General features: G+C 34.8%; 1 protein-coding gene across 3 annotated transcripts in view; it reads right to left on the bottom strand.

Moving 5' to 3' along the window:
* NOVA1 (NOVA alternative splicing regulator 1) overlaps window positions 1-15,197 on the bottom strand; it is a 141,134-nt gene that overhangs the window by 119,453 nt on the left and 6,484 nt on the right. The gene's annotated exons all lie outside the window — the stretch shown is intronic.

Raw genomic sequence — 15,197 nt, 5'->3', positions numbered from 1 at the left:
CCTAAACAATGACTGGAGTAAACCAACTGAATAAAAACAATTTTTTGTTCTGCATTTCCATCTGGGACAGAATATGGGAATCTTATGGGTTCCTACATAATCAGTCAAGACACAATCATCGTCTTCAGGAAGTAGGCAGAGATCAGGCTGTCGTCACAAAATCTAAAATATGCGCAATCTCCCACTGCACACATTGTAAGGGAATCTTAAACTGTAAAATACTTTCAGCTGTAAAAATGGTATTAGCATCACTTATGACAAAACTTTGTAAGAACTTAAAACTGCTGAACTTTCTGTTATACACAAAAGTATCAATATTTAATGACCCCTCAGTTAGAAATAAAGTAGAACTGTGCATGTAGTATAATCTGAAAATATTTTAATATAAATTTTATTACAAAATTCCTGTATTACCAAATCAGGAGTTGTTGTTTATATTTCAATATGACTTTTGTTTCTCTTATTCAGCTATGCATAGAAATTTAGAGTGCTATAAAGTACAGCTGTAGTCACTCAAAGTTTAAGCTGATCAAAAAAAAGTTTAAGAAAAAACAATTACTGACGTCTACAAAAAAAGTACTGCTAACAAAATCTACTTTAGAACAAAAATGTCTTTTATTTAGAAAAGTTAAATAATTCTTGTATCTAAAATACTAAACCAGTCAAAAAGCTAACCCTTTCCCTAACCCTCAGCTTTAATGAAGAAATAGTCATCAGAAGTCTAGAGCAATCAGAAACCTCCCTATACTCAATACCTCCTTTCACAAAATACCCTGATGTTGATTTCCTGAGACTCCAATTTAGAAGTTGGTAACTTTTTACAAATCTTAAGCCAAGGAGTTTAGATTTCAAGTAGCTGAGCATTGCTTAAATGAACTATTTGAAAGTGCTTTCTCTTTGCAGTTCCATTTTCTTGTCCCTTTTCTAGAAATCATCATCATTCAGGCAAACTCTGTGCATTTCAGAGTGAACTACACCAAAAATACAACCATTGTGAACAACAAACAAAAAACAAAGATACGGAAATGACAAGAAAGTCAAACCAGGACTCAATAACAAAAAGGTAAGTATCTAACATAACACCATACTGCATATATATGGACACCTATAGCTCTCAAATGACCCAATTTTTACATTTGCGCGGGTATGCAATGCCCATCCAAAATAAAAAGTTCTGTCCCTTTTTTATAACGATTACTATGGATACTGCTCAAAGTTTTATTTCGAAACTTGTTGAGACTGAGCTAGAGAAAGAGCTATTTCATCCCGTGAAAGTGTTATTAAATGGGACCAAATTTTTAGAGTAAAAAAGCCACTGCTTTGCTTTCTTGCCTGTCTTTGCAAAGGCACTACAAAAAATCGAAACACATCTCCCCTCACACTCTATGTTGCCAAGGCAGTGGTAGCAGTAGCACCATAGGAGCAATCACCCAGACACCATAGATTAGCTACAGTCAATGACAGTAAAACACCTGAAGGAGGCAAAACTCTTAAACATGTGGTCTAGTAAGCACTCCTCAGCGATCTGCTCATACACAACTCTGGTAGCATTTAATTACAAGATTAAAAACCCATTTCCACAGCCTTTTCACCTACAACAGAGGTTAACAACAGGAAATTGAACATCTGAAGCCCTTCAACTATTTGAGTTTTAGTTTCACTGTTCCAATTAAGGGGGGGGGAGGGTGGTGGAGACAATTGGATCACCTTTTCTATAGACAAATATTTATTACAATTAGAAAACCACAAATTGAAACACAGAACGGAAACCAGCTTTAAAATGGCTGAGGAGCACACAGAACATTAATAAAAATATAACCACAATATCATGCAAATTAGAAGACAGTATGGTTGGTTTAAAGATAATGGTGAACAGTCTAGAATGCCATGCTTAACTTCAACACAGTTTTCATTACCAATCAAAATGATGTTCAACTCACACACTGATTTATGAACTTGATCAGATATTCATGTGACACCCCACTCAGTCACTTGACTTTTAAATCAGAACTTGTCAAAGCTAAAAAGTTATCTTAATACCATATTTTTTGTGAAAGGAACCACATGTTTGATGAAAAAAGGCTGAGTGAGCAGCAAATCCCAGTGCTAATGAAGCTCTGCAATTTTCAAAGTTCCTATCTGTCTTTGAAAGGTCTTTCATAGAGTGGGGTTATGAATGATAGCTACCTGAAATAAGCTGGAATTGGACTTAATGATCCAAAAGTATGACTACAGAGTATCATGTTCTGTTAATAGTTCTGTCAAAAAGGACAGCAATTCTTATCATTAACTAAATTTCATTTTCTTATGAAAGAAAAAGAAATGTCCCCTTTGCTTTGCTATCAAAGTCTCACCTTCCCACTAGCTTGTTTGAATAGTCTAATACAAACAGGCACTAAGATATAAGGGCACATTTTCCTTTGTCACCCTGATCCATTTTATTTAGGACATCTCTTAAGTGAGTAAAGAGGTTTCAGACCTTTTCCACAGCGTTTCTCTTGTGGAGGAGCTTGGAACTGGCAGCATCACCTCAGTTTTGGGGCAGGTGGAAGGCATTAAAAGGGTAACAATTATGAGATTTTATGGATTTGTTGGGAAAGACAACAGAGAAATGGATTCCCTAAACCATGAAGCCCGTTCCACGCCTATTTTCTAATGTTTCACCTGAATTTCCATCCGAAAAGATCTCTCACTGTTGCTTTCTATACCATGCTCCTTTTGTATACCCAGCCTAGAGCCACACCAACAATATCTGTAGTGGAAAACAGATGAGGACCTAATCAACACCAAAAGCTTTAAATAGAATTAGTTTTTACAACCCTCAGCAATGTTTGCCAGTACGTAAAGACAAAATTGAGTGAAGTTGTCAGTGTGTCTTTCACCCTCCTTTACATTTTTAGAAAGGCAGAATATTTGCACTACACAAACAGATTAATAATCCTGGTGGTGGGCTTTATCCTGTCTAGCAGATAAGTCCACAAAGCTGCTTGCCCACTCCCCTTCCCCAGCAGAATGGGGGAAGAAAATACTAATAGCAAATCAAGAAAAATCATGGGTCAAGATAAAAATATTATAGAAAGTAAATGAAAATAGGAAGAAAATAAAAAAAAAAACCACAAAAAAGGCAGAAAAGGACTTGAGGTTGCTGGTCAGCTGAACATCAGCCTATGTATGCCCAGGTGACCAAGAAGACCAATAACATCCTGGCTAGCAACAGCAGAACCAGGGAAGTGATCATTTCCCTGTACTCAGCACTTGGTGAGGCTGTACCTCAAATCCTGTACTCAGTTTTGGGCCCCTCACTACATGAAAGGCACTGAGTGGCTGGAGTGTATCGAGAGAAGGGCAACAGAGCTAGTGAAGGGTCTGGAACAAAGTCTTATAAAGAACAACTGAGGGAGCTGCTGTTTAGCCTGGAGAAGAAGCACATTAGGGGAGACCTTACAGCTCTCTACAACTGCCTGAAAGCAGATTGTAGCCAGGTGGGGATTGGCCTCTTCTCCCAGGCAACCAGTGACAGGATAAGAAGAAATGGTCTCAAGCCATGCCCAGGGAGGTTTAGATTAGATACTGGGGAAAAATTCTTCACAAAAAGGGTGTAAAGCATTGGAATAGACTGCCCAGAGGAATGGTGGAGTCACCCTCCCTCAAAGTGTTCAAAAAATGTGGGTATGGCACTTTAGGACATGGCTTGATGGTGAACATGGTGGTGTTGCTAGTGGGACGACAGTTGAATTTAAGTGGATTTCAACCTTTATGATTCTGTGACTCAAACAGGTGAAGCAAAGGCAATCACTAGAGTCCATAGGCAGATCATTTCCCAGCTACTCTCTGAGCAAAATGCTAGCTGAACACTCCACACCATTTCATTTTCTTTTCTTTTGTGAGGACCTTATATGGCATGGAGTAACTTGAGACAGCTCAGGTTACCCACCTGGCAACTTCTTTTTGTACACCCAGTCTTCTCACTGGGGAGGTGAGCAGAGTCACAAACAGCAGGCCCTGCCACTGTGCAAACACTGTTCAGCAAGAGCTAAAACGTGAGTGTATTGTCAACACTTTTTGGTCACAACTCTAAAACCTGGCACCATACAAGCTGCTATGAAAAAGAAAATTTAACTCCATCTCAGGCATACACAGTTGTACTCAAAAGTCTTGACTTTTTTTACTCCCTTGATTTTTCATGACCAGTGAGTTCTGTTCAGCTACACTGTAGAATGCACAGGTCTGTGGATTTTAACCACTGTTAATAATTCTCAAGCACTTAGGGTTAACAATATTTTTTACCCCAACAAAAAGTGGGGGAAGTTCTATGCAGGGAGAAAAAAAAATGCTATATGGAAAAAACAGACCTTCCATCTTTCCTGACTACATATATTTCATCAAGCAAAAAATGTGACCATCCGTCAATACCAACTAGATCTTTATTTCAGAAAATCTTAGGATCCTGAAGTAGTTAGAAACACCTAAAATATTATGAGGAACATACACTAGTCAAAGATTCCATTAAAAACATAGCAGCTTACAACTGTTTTAATTTATCAGAAACAGGCTTTTGCAAAGAAAAATGTCTGCTATCGTTACCTACAGGTTCATAAGAGGCAATGAGTATAACAGAATTAACAGCTCTCAGCTGTAAAATTACTAATTCCAGTAATACAGTACATTAAACATGCCATTTGAGATATATGCCAACTTAAACTACCACATATGGCATACTATCTAATTATCACAGTTTGTGTTTTCATATGCAGAGCTGTTCTAGTTTTTAAACAATGTGTCAAAATGCAGTTTTTCCTGAAAACAGAAAAAGCTATCTTTTTATAATACCAGTAGGTCAATATTGCAATTCTAACATGCACAGGTTAAAAAAAAAAAAATTAAAAAGGAAAAAAATGCATTGGAACAAGTCTCTGATGTTTCAGAATTGCTCTTAACTTTCCTATTATTAAAATATTTGGGTAAAAATTAATTTTAAGTTTTTAAGAACATGTTTTTCTAAAAGGTTATTTTCAATTTTTTCTTTCTTTCAATTCTTTAATTCACCTATTGACACACTAAGTCTTAACTGACAATAAACAAACAAAACAATCAAGTTAGTCATTCTCCCAGTTTTGCATGTGAATAAAAAATACTGTGAAATAGCACGTGTACAGACATCAGTTGCAGTCAAGACAGACATCACTTGTGTTCCTTCATGTGCAATTTGACCTCACTCAGAACAATTGCTAGTGCAGAATCATACATTCTAATTGCAGTTTAGTACAAATCATGCTCTAAAAGATTTTATTTCAGATTCCCCAGCTGGTGCTTCATGTCACTTCAGCTGTTCAGAGGGATTTTTTTTAATGTTTCTTTGTGAAAATAAGCAAAGAGCTCACACAATTACTATGAAACATTATATAATATTAATCTCTCCTTTTCCAACTCAAACAGGACCATGAATTTTTAGACAATAAAAATCAGACATGCTAACAGCTAGCACCTTAATAGACAAATAACTGTGTAGCAGCCATTCCAAATACTTTTGTTTCTTGTCCAAGGGTAAAAAATAAAGATATGCCACTCAGTCATCAAATGCATTTTCCACTGTCTCCCTTATTTCTCACAAACTGTAGGTGGTGTATTTGATAATTTCAACAGAAAGCAGATAATACCAGGATACCTTTGAACATACTGTCTTACTCTAAAAAACAGAGATTACATCACAATCATGAGAGTTATTATACATACAAGAATTTCATTAAATGTGCCTCCCCATTTTTTTCCAGCATAAAGTCCTTGAACCTGCAATTACCTTTACAAAAGGTTTCTTTTAAGCTCAAATTCTAACACATGTAAAAATTATTTTAATTTTTTTCTGAAATAATATGAAAGGCATTAGGATCTGAACACCACAACATATTTTAGGTTTCTATATTCAATAAACAAATAAGGACAATATTACTAAAATAATATTAAAATATTATTTAATATTATTATTAAAATATTGAAAAAAATAAAGACTTGTCTAAACATCTGTACTACCCAGAATATGGGAAATACTTAAAATATTTAAGTATTTAAATTTTCTTAATGAAAAGTTGGAAGGTGAATAGACTTGATTTCTCCCATACATAAGTCAAGTCTTCCCCAATAAAAGTCCAAATAATCATTCTAAAAGATGAGTCAAAACTCTTTATGTAATAATAATGAAAAATAGGGCAATTTGACTTCATGATTATTATTTTTAAGCCAAAATGCAAATATATCCTTAGAATTTATTTTTAGAAAGCTTTCCCATGCCTTTTTAGCATTTCAAATTAAAACTTTACAGAATCCTCCCCACTAATTGTTTGTATAATTTTTGATAATTCAGTCACCTCCATACTTCATAAATTTTTATTTATACCTTTCAAAGCTAAAATCAATAAAGTAAAACAAAATAAAAGACAAAAATTAGTAGTTGTAGCCAGAGCAATTATTTGCAAATGGAAAGGGACTTCAGAAAATGTTTAGTTTGAAGAGGATTTGCAACTGAATCTGCATTAGATCTAGCACTTTTTTTAAAATGTATCTTTTAGCAAGACTGCCATACATTAACATAAAGACAGTATTTCTCTATATGGAATTACTGAACAGATTTACAAATATATTAAAAAGCCAGTCTATACATAAAGATCAGAAAATCAGACCATTTTTAAGAATAAAACAATTCCAAAAAACCATTGATTATATACACTAAATTTTTATCACTTGCAATGCTTTTGGTATTAGTAAATATTACATATCTGCATTAAAATTTAAAAGGAAGTTTTAAAACAGTGTAGCTTTCTTTGCAAAGGGACCATGAACTAAAAGAAAATACTACAAAACTCTTACCCCAAAAGGGGAAAATACGCGTATTTGGCAAGTTCATACTGGTAATCTGTATAATATACATATTTTTGATAAATATCTGAATAACTATTTATAAATGAAAAGGCACCCTACATTATCCTTAACAAAACACATGCATTATTCCTGTGTCCATCATTTAATTGACTATAATAGAATTGAATGTAGGAAGACATCTCCAAATACAGATTCAAACATCTCTAGCCAGCTGAGAAAAGTTCAATTACAATTGTTTGCAAGCCTAGAAAATGGTGAGAACACAACTCTTCTCAGGGGAAAAGGCAGCAGTAAATCTTAACTACCATAAATGAGCACCAGGAAAAAAAAAAAAAGCCAAAACAAAATATCCAACATCCTTCTGCTACAAAAAGGACAGACGCCTTTTACCAAAAGACATAAAGTAGAAGCATACATATATATCTTAAATTCACTACTAATCATCTATCCCTATGTTTAAACACACTACTTCAGGACTACGTAGACTGGAGGTGTAGTTCACCTTGCATACACTCAATACTTACCTGAATTTAATGTTTGTATACAGAAACTGTTGGTATTATTACTCACGTGGGAGGCAGCAGCAAATAGGAAAAAAATTATAATTTTCAGTCCTCATGCTTAAGAGAAAAAAAAAGAATTTTTATTTCTTTTTGCTTAAGGTACTAGAATTTCAGCAGTGCAAAAATGGAAGAATGACACCTGGAGAACTGGAGAAATAGAATTCACCTCTAGGGGAATATTTGACCTCAAGCAAAACAAAAAATGGGAAACAATTCATCAGGTTTTGATTGCATCCAAACATCTTCACCCTACCTAAAAACTGGTAGTTTCACTTCTCTGAATTCATCAGTGATGATTTTAATGGTGGAATTCCTATTCTGAAGAGCAAGTATAAAAGCAGTAGTAAAAAAAGATTCATGTTAAAATGCTTATGAAATAAACTACTCATTTTTCAGCACTTAGACATGGTGAACTACTACTGAGATTCAGAATTCGAAGATTTGTAGTGGGAAAATTTGGAGCTCTAAAAATAACTCAAAGACTAAACACTGAAATTAAATACTTATCCAGACAATCACTGACTTCCCCAAATAAGCAGCACACACATAGTATTTTCTGGATTAAATATGTATTTTTAACTACCTTCAGCACTCTAGCATGGCCCATCCAGCAAGATTCCTCAATTTCCCCAATGGAAGAGGGAAAATATTGGGGATATCCCATATTTTGAAGCAGGCAACACAAGTTAATTTCTAACTCGGAGAAACATCTGTACAGGAAACCAATATGAAAACCTTTTGATTTTGAGCAAAGGACAAAGAAATGGGGGAAATTATAACCCCCTTAAAATCCAGCATGTGAAAATGCTATGTAAAAATTACTGCTCGCTAAAGGGATTAACACAAGAAAATCTTCTTCAAGCAGAGTGAAATTTCTAAAGTTATTCAATATGGAGTGATAAAATCTTCTCAAATTTTCTGCATATACTGGTCTCTCCCACTACATAGAGACTTACCTAAGAAGATTCCAGAACACCTACGGATACACTTGCTTCTTTTCAAACAGTCATCAATCACAAAGTATGCCATCATTCTCCTTTGGTTTGCCAATAAACTGCATCACAATTCAGCAGATAATTTCTAATAGCACTACTTCCCCTAAATCAGCATTGCAACATCACACCTCTTTCTAGACCTACTGAAGTAGGTCATCCTAAAAATACAGAATTTGATATAGTTCCTGAAATACTTCTAGTTTTAAGCACACTTGACTTGAATATCAGATGATCATCATCAGCTTATCTGCACCTCCCAAATAACTATAGCTTGAAATACGAAAACCTTGTAACACAAAACCAGTCCTACAAATATACACTAATTTACACCAAAACTCCTGTATGCTTTCTTAGAATCCCTTACAGGGAAAACCCATCCAAATTAAGATACTTGCATGCTAATAAGTACCAAGAGCATTAAGACCACCCACTCTGAACTCCTATGCATCAATACTTTACAGAAAAAAAAAGTCCTTGGGTTATCTTAGGAACCCATCTAACTATACGCATATTTTCAAGCAAAAGTTCATTAAGTCTTACTGCAGGTGAAATACTGCAACCCTTAGCAAATTTTTGTAATCTCTTCCAAAATTTTGTACTGGGAGAAACAAGGCAATCAAATCATAACTAGCTAACCTAGTAAAAAGCAAAATTCTTGACAATAGACAACAAAAATCTTCAGACAACCAATACAACATTGTCAAACTTTACAAGCAGAGACTTCTTTATAAAAGAAAACAAAGAATTTCACACGAGGTGAAACTTCACATGTTCCTGGACTAGTCAACATGGAAAGCATGGTAGTCCATTATACACCATATGATTCCACTGAAAAATAGACAAAGTGAATAAATAAAGAGAAGCTTCTTTTTCCTCATTCTGAGCATATCCACGTGTGTTGGAAAAGGGAAATATCAAGGTACTTATTTTGCAATTATGGATGACTAAATTTTGTGTCCTTATGTCTGCACTAAAGATTTCAGAAAGTGCTAGATAATAAAGTGTGAAGGACAGAACTGAACTACTTCTGAACATCACAACTAACATTCTTTCAGCTAGTAATGACTATCAGACAAAAGAGCCATTAGAAAAAATAATACAGAAACAATAGAATCTTGATGTTACTAATCAAGAAATCACTACTAAAAAAACCTGAAATAAAAATAAACTAGTTATAAATGTCTTGTTTAATTCAAACACCAACCTTGTTACCACTATCCATTCTATGCCTCCTAGACTAGAAGGTATAAAATATTTGCATAAACGGAAGGGATTTTGTTTTCCAAAGGTACAGGAAACCTAATGGGACAAATATAGCTGCCCATTTAATTGATTTTCTACCATCAAGAGCATGCAAGACTAAAGTTCTGAGACTAGCAATTATACATATATGTACAGACACTCAAATATTTTTAACAGTCTGATTTAAAATCAGAGGAACCATTTTTTCCTTCTAAATCCTAGCTGTTCAGGGAAATAACCATCTTTCTAGCTATGAATCAATAAATCAAAAAAATCAAAAATAAAAAAATTATTCATTAATACTTCATTCATAATATATCATGTTGGCACTTACTAGAACAGCTAGTCATAGATGTATCCACACAGAACTTACAAATCTTATAAAATTATAAAGTACGTATTTTATTATTGTTAAAAGTAGTGCAAATACAAGATGAGCACTTGGCATAACACCAGCATTTAAAAAAAAAACACAAAAATATACATCCCTAAAAGGAATCTTTGTAAAGTTAACACTTTCTTTTTCCTTTATTTTTTTTTTTTGAGTATTTAGCTATGCTGAAAATTATATGTTATTTGATGAAGACTAATCTCAACAAAGAACTGGCAGACTTCAGTGTACTGCCGTGCACAGTAAAAGAATCAGAAGTAGGAAATGACATATGTATAAGGAATTCCTGGGAAATACAAATTTTACTTTAGATTGACAGAGTTGCCAAGTGTTCACCTAATAATGTAAGTAGAAGACATACAAAGATTGACGTGTGCACACACATGCAAGGCAGAAAACAAACCCCATACATGTTCTACATCTAACACTTGCAACAAATCATTTTTATAAAGCTTTAAGGCATCCAACAGCAGCGTTTCATTGCAGACCTTTGAAAAATCAGCACAGACAGAATGCTGGAAGACCCTCTCTTGCCCCACAGAAGTTTTTTTCGAATCCAGGTCATAAATCCAATAAAAAGCCACCTATTTCCCTTTTTTTTTTTGTTTTGTTTTCTTGTGTTCCTCAGGAAAATTGTTGGTAGACTGCCAGATTACAATAAAACATAAATATTCTATAACTCCAGCTCAATACTGCTGCCAAAACTGTATCCATGGCAGCACCTGAATTGCTGCTGCTTCTAACTTGCACTGTAGATTACCCTACGTACACCCTGGCATCTCCTAACACCAGATTACAGATGGGGACAAAATGTAAACCACTGTTAGATCAAGCTCCAACACTGGCATATAGCCCAACTGGTCCTTCCTCCCCCTTCCCTCACTGCCATGACATTTCATAGCCCAACTCTTTTGGAATACACTCTGATAACAGTTTTAATTTTGTAAGTACACTGGATGCTCAACAAAGCCAACTGAATGGACACATGCCATTTCCTACTTTTCCAGTGCATGACCTAATATAAATATTTCCAATAACTCATGTTGTAAAAATAACAACTCCACCATTGCATATTCCATTAAATATTTGTAATTTTTCATGTGCAATTTGAAAGCCAGAATTTAGAACACACCAGGAAGATGATAAATTGCTGCTGCACCTGGTTATCTGGTTCTCTACAGAGAATTTTTTCCCCATATTGCCAATGAAGAATCTAAATATGACTAAAGTCACTACTTGAGAATGAAAAAATACATACAAATCTTCCAAGAGCTTTGGAGGTGTGCACTATGGTTCTTGATTCAAGCAAACAGGTGCCACTCTATCAAGTGGGGGAAAATAGTACAAATGTGTGAAGCTCTTTATGTGGGAAATTACAAGAGAGTTAAATGGCACTGAGCAAGGCACAAAAAGTGCTTTTAAAATAGAAACAAGGGAACATGCAGAGAACCTCAGTATCTAATTTAATTAATGATTGAGAATGCAAAGGCTCCAACTGGTGAAACATTAGCAGCAGCCATGAATTTCACTGTAGTTCTGTATAACAAGTAATCTTACCTGAGTGATTCTCAAAAAAATGTCAACACATCGATTGTATTTTTCATCTGATCCTGTCAATGCTGAGATGACAGGCCCTGCAGGATGCAGTGAGAGATCAACGATGAAAAACAGATGTTTAGTCTTTTCAAAATCAAAACCTACAAGACCAGGTAAATATGAAATTTTGTCCAAGATTCATACTTCTTTACATCCAACAAATGCTAATGTTACATAACCACTTTCATACACATAAGTTGACAAGAGTATCTCTCACTTACAAGGGATCTGACTCCTGGTCAGTCATACCACCAATGTTTAACTTTAAACCTGGTCCTTAACACACTGCTCTTTGAAGTGCTATCTGGTTGCACAGCTAGTTACTCACATCCCCTATGTCAACCTAGGTTCATGTTCATCAACCTAGAAGAAAGGTTCTCCAACCTTTCACAAAGAAGACTATATTTTGTTCATCCGTTAAGCAGAACACTTAAACCTTACACAAATTTACTGCAATTCAGAAGTCCAGAAAAACAATAACTAGTTCAAGCAAAGAGTGATAAATCCATAATCAAAGGCTACAAAAGCATGCTAGCATTGTACAGCTGGGAGCTGATTTCCATAGATGTATCTGCAAAGACTGCCTTGAACTGACATTTCCATTAGATCAGTTAAGTTCTTGCAAAGGAATTGCAATGCTTGGCTGTTATCAAGAGCAACACACTTAACATTAAGTAATCTTACTGGAGTTTCAACCATAATTATCAATATGTTAAAGTGAAAACAAGCTCATATGGGTGGGTAGGCATTTTGATCTTGTGATTTTTATGTATTAAAATATTTTATGTGTCTATCAAATACAGGGAAAATTAAAAGCAGAGTATTCTGACAATCCTTTCTCTATTTTTAATCAAAATACAAGCAATGTAGTTGATCTTTATAATGACATGAGTTGGGATGGAAAAACTCTGAAATCAAAACAAAAATGGGATGGAATAGAGCTACACAAATCTGTACTGGAACACTCATGAGATCTCTAGGTTATAGTATAGTTTGATATTTCCTCTGAGGAAAGGAAAATGACCCTGAATACCAGAGTGAATTGTAAGGAACCGCCTATTTTCCTAAATCTATGTCATGCAGTCAGGATGAAGACAGTCATATACCAACAGTAAATTAAAAACCTTGCACATGCACAGCACACTAATTGATTTCATTTGCCAACACCAAATTCCAATTTTCCATGTTTCCATGCTACTAGAAGTCCTTAACCACAAGACTGGGCTAAATAAAACAAGCACTAAGCATTCCCACTACAGAACATAGTATACTACACCAGAATTTCACACCAGACACAGCATAACTCTTTTCAGTTACAGACAACAGTTATTGCCAGAATAAGCAGAAATATTTTTGCTAAATCCATTATAACCATGACATTTCAAAAACACGTGCATCAGCTTCATTACTCAACAGATAGATTGTTAAACAGGAAAAATATTTACAGTTTTAGATTGAAGTACATTAAGAATTTTATGCTAGTGTCAAACAAATGCAATTAGAAAAACCAAAAAGCCTACCTAGAAACATGGCCATCAATAAGAGTCAGAAAAGCAGCCTTCCAATTTCTAATATGCACTGCGTTTTATACCATGACACTGCAGCCTCTGAGGGTCAGATTAATTAAGATCAACAGCAGCTGCAGTGCAACGTGAGAAGCACACGGCCACAGCTCTCACCAGCCCAGCCCAATTACCTGCAGCATTCCAGCACTGGGCAACTGGCAACTACGATACTCCTCACCAAGCCATTAATTCCCACTGGCCTACTGATAAATGCTAAGAAAAAAATAAATTCAAAGAGGGACTGGAAAGCTGACTGCACTGCTGCAAGATGCAACAATGAGTCTCCAAAATATTTCTCAGTCAAATCGTTATAGTTGTTGCTTAACTTTACGTGAGAGCTGTGTCCAAAGACAGAAATGTGATAGCAACAAGGTGCAAGCCCTCTTCCCCAACCACTCTATGCTCCATTTCTGGAGGCCAGCCTGACAAATTCACTAAATCCATGGTTTTCTTCCCTGGCCAAAAAGATACTGATCACTGACAAAATAAATTCTCTAGTCCACTACTGAGGACAATATCTAAGCTAATGAAATTAACTAAAGAACAAACAAGATCAAAGAGAATTTGAAAAAGACATTGCTTGTTACAGGTTGCATCCATTAAGAAAAGCAAGCACGTGTTTTTTTTACTGCACAAGGGAGAAGAGGAAAACAACAGATTCAGACATTCCTTGTTTATATTTTTAAAGTATTATCTCTAACACCTGTTCTCTACCAAGAATCCAATAAAACTTGGATCTATCTACAAAAGACTATTGAATTATTGTATGAAAGTTTTAAATTTCATGAAAGGGGAAAACTTAAGTCTTATTTATTTTTTAATGAATAACTGCTTTACAGAAATCCTGACTTCATCAAAAAACAATGCTGTTACTAGAAGCATCTTCATCTACATAAGCTTTCTAACCTACTGAAAATACTTCCATTTTCAATGATATTGAAACCTAGGTAAAAGCAATCACAATGAAAATGTTGAATAGTTAAAATACAGCATTTCCCTGTCATAACAGCTGTCCTTAATCTATTCTTTATTTTGACAACAAAGTTAGTTGTTAGCCTGTGTCATTTATTAAAAGTAGACTAACCATTCCAAATCTGTCAGAAGTTCATATAAACCTTTCTATACAAGACAAAGACACAGCACTTTCTTGCAAACCAAAGCCATTTACTATGTCAAAGTTGATTTACTCATTAACATGAATAAGTCCCTACAGGTAGAAAAAAATGAGTGCCAAATTTCTACTTTAACTTGTCAAAATTTCTCTAGGCCTACCAAATTAGAATCTGCTAAGTGAGAGTACACAGGACAAGTTAGATATGTAACAATCTCAAGATCCTACTAAGTTACATAGTCAGTTTCAGCTTCCTTTTAAATGCAAAGTACTACAGACCTGCTGGCTAGCAAGCTAACTTTTTTTATTCTGTTTCAGTAACCAGGCAACAGACAACTGTCCAACTGAGAATTATCTCTCTGAACAGCTGGCAATCAACACTTGGGAGTTTTTGGTGGTTGGTCTCTTTTTTTTAAACTAGTACAAAGATCAGTGATTACTTTAAAAATCTATACAGCTCTAGATTCCACCTCTGAAATCTCTACTCACTATTTAGTAATTCCCTCAGTCCCATTATCCTTGAATTACTCATATAAATGTTTACAACAGAATCTGAAAATCTTATGTAGTATCTAATTGGCTAATGTCAACACTTCAGGAAAAAAAGTAGGAACAAGAAAAAAAATTAAATGCATTTATTGATGTATGACAAAGCCCTTAAAGGAACCAGCACAACAGACAGCTAATAATTAAAGCCATTCTTGCTTCTAACTCCATTACTCTTTTCCACAGCTGAAAAAACAGTATTTCACTTCAACATTATTTCAAGTGTTGATTTTTAAAACATTTGTTTCTTTACTAGACTTTTTATTTTTAAGAGTTATAAATTAACATGATAAACTCTATTTCTATAAAGGAAAT

The sequence above is a fragment of the Anomalospiza imberbis genome, chromosome 6, assembly GCF_031753505.1.
Source record: "Anomalospiza imberbis isolate Cuckoo-Finch-1a 21T00152 chromosome 6, ASM3175350v1, whole genome shotgun sequence".
In the NCBI taxonomy this organism is placed as follows: Eukaryota; Metazoa; Chordata; class Aves; order Passeriformes; family Viduidae; genus Anomalospiza; species Anomalospiza imberbis.
Note: the sequence above shows the minus strand (reverse complement) of the source record. Positions and strands in the feature narration are given on the sequence as shown.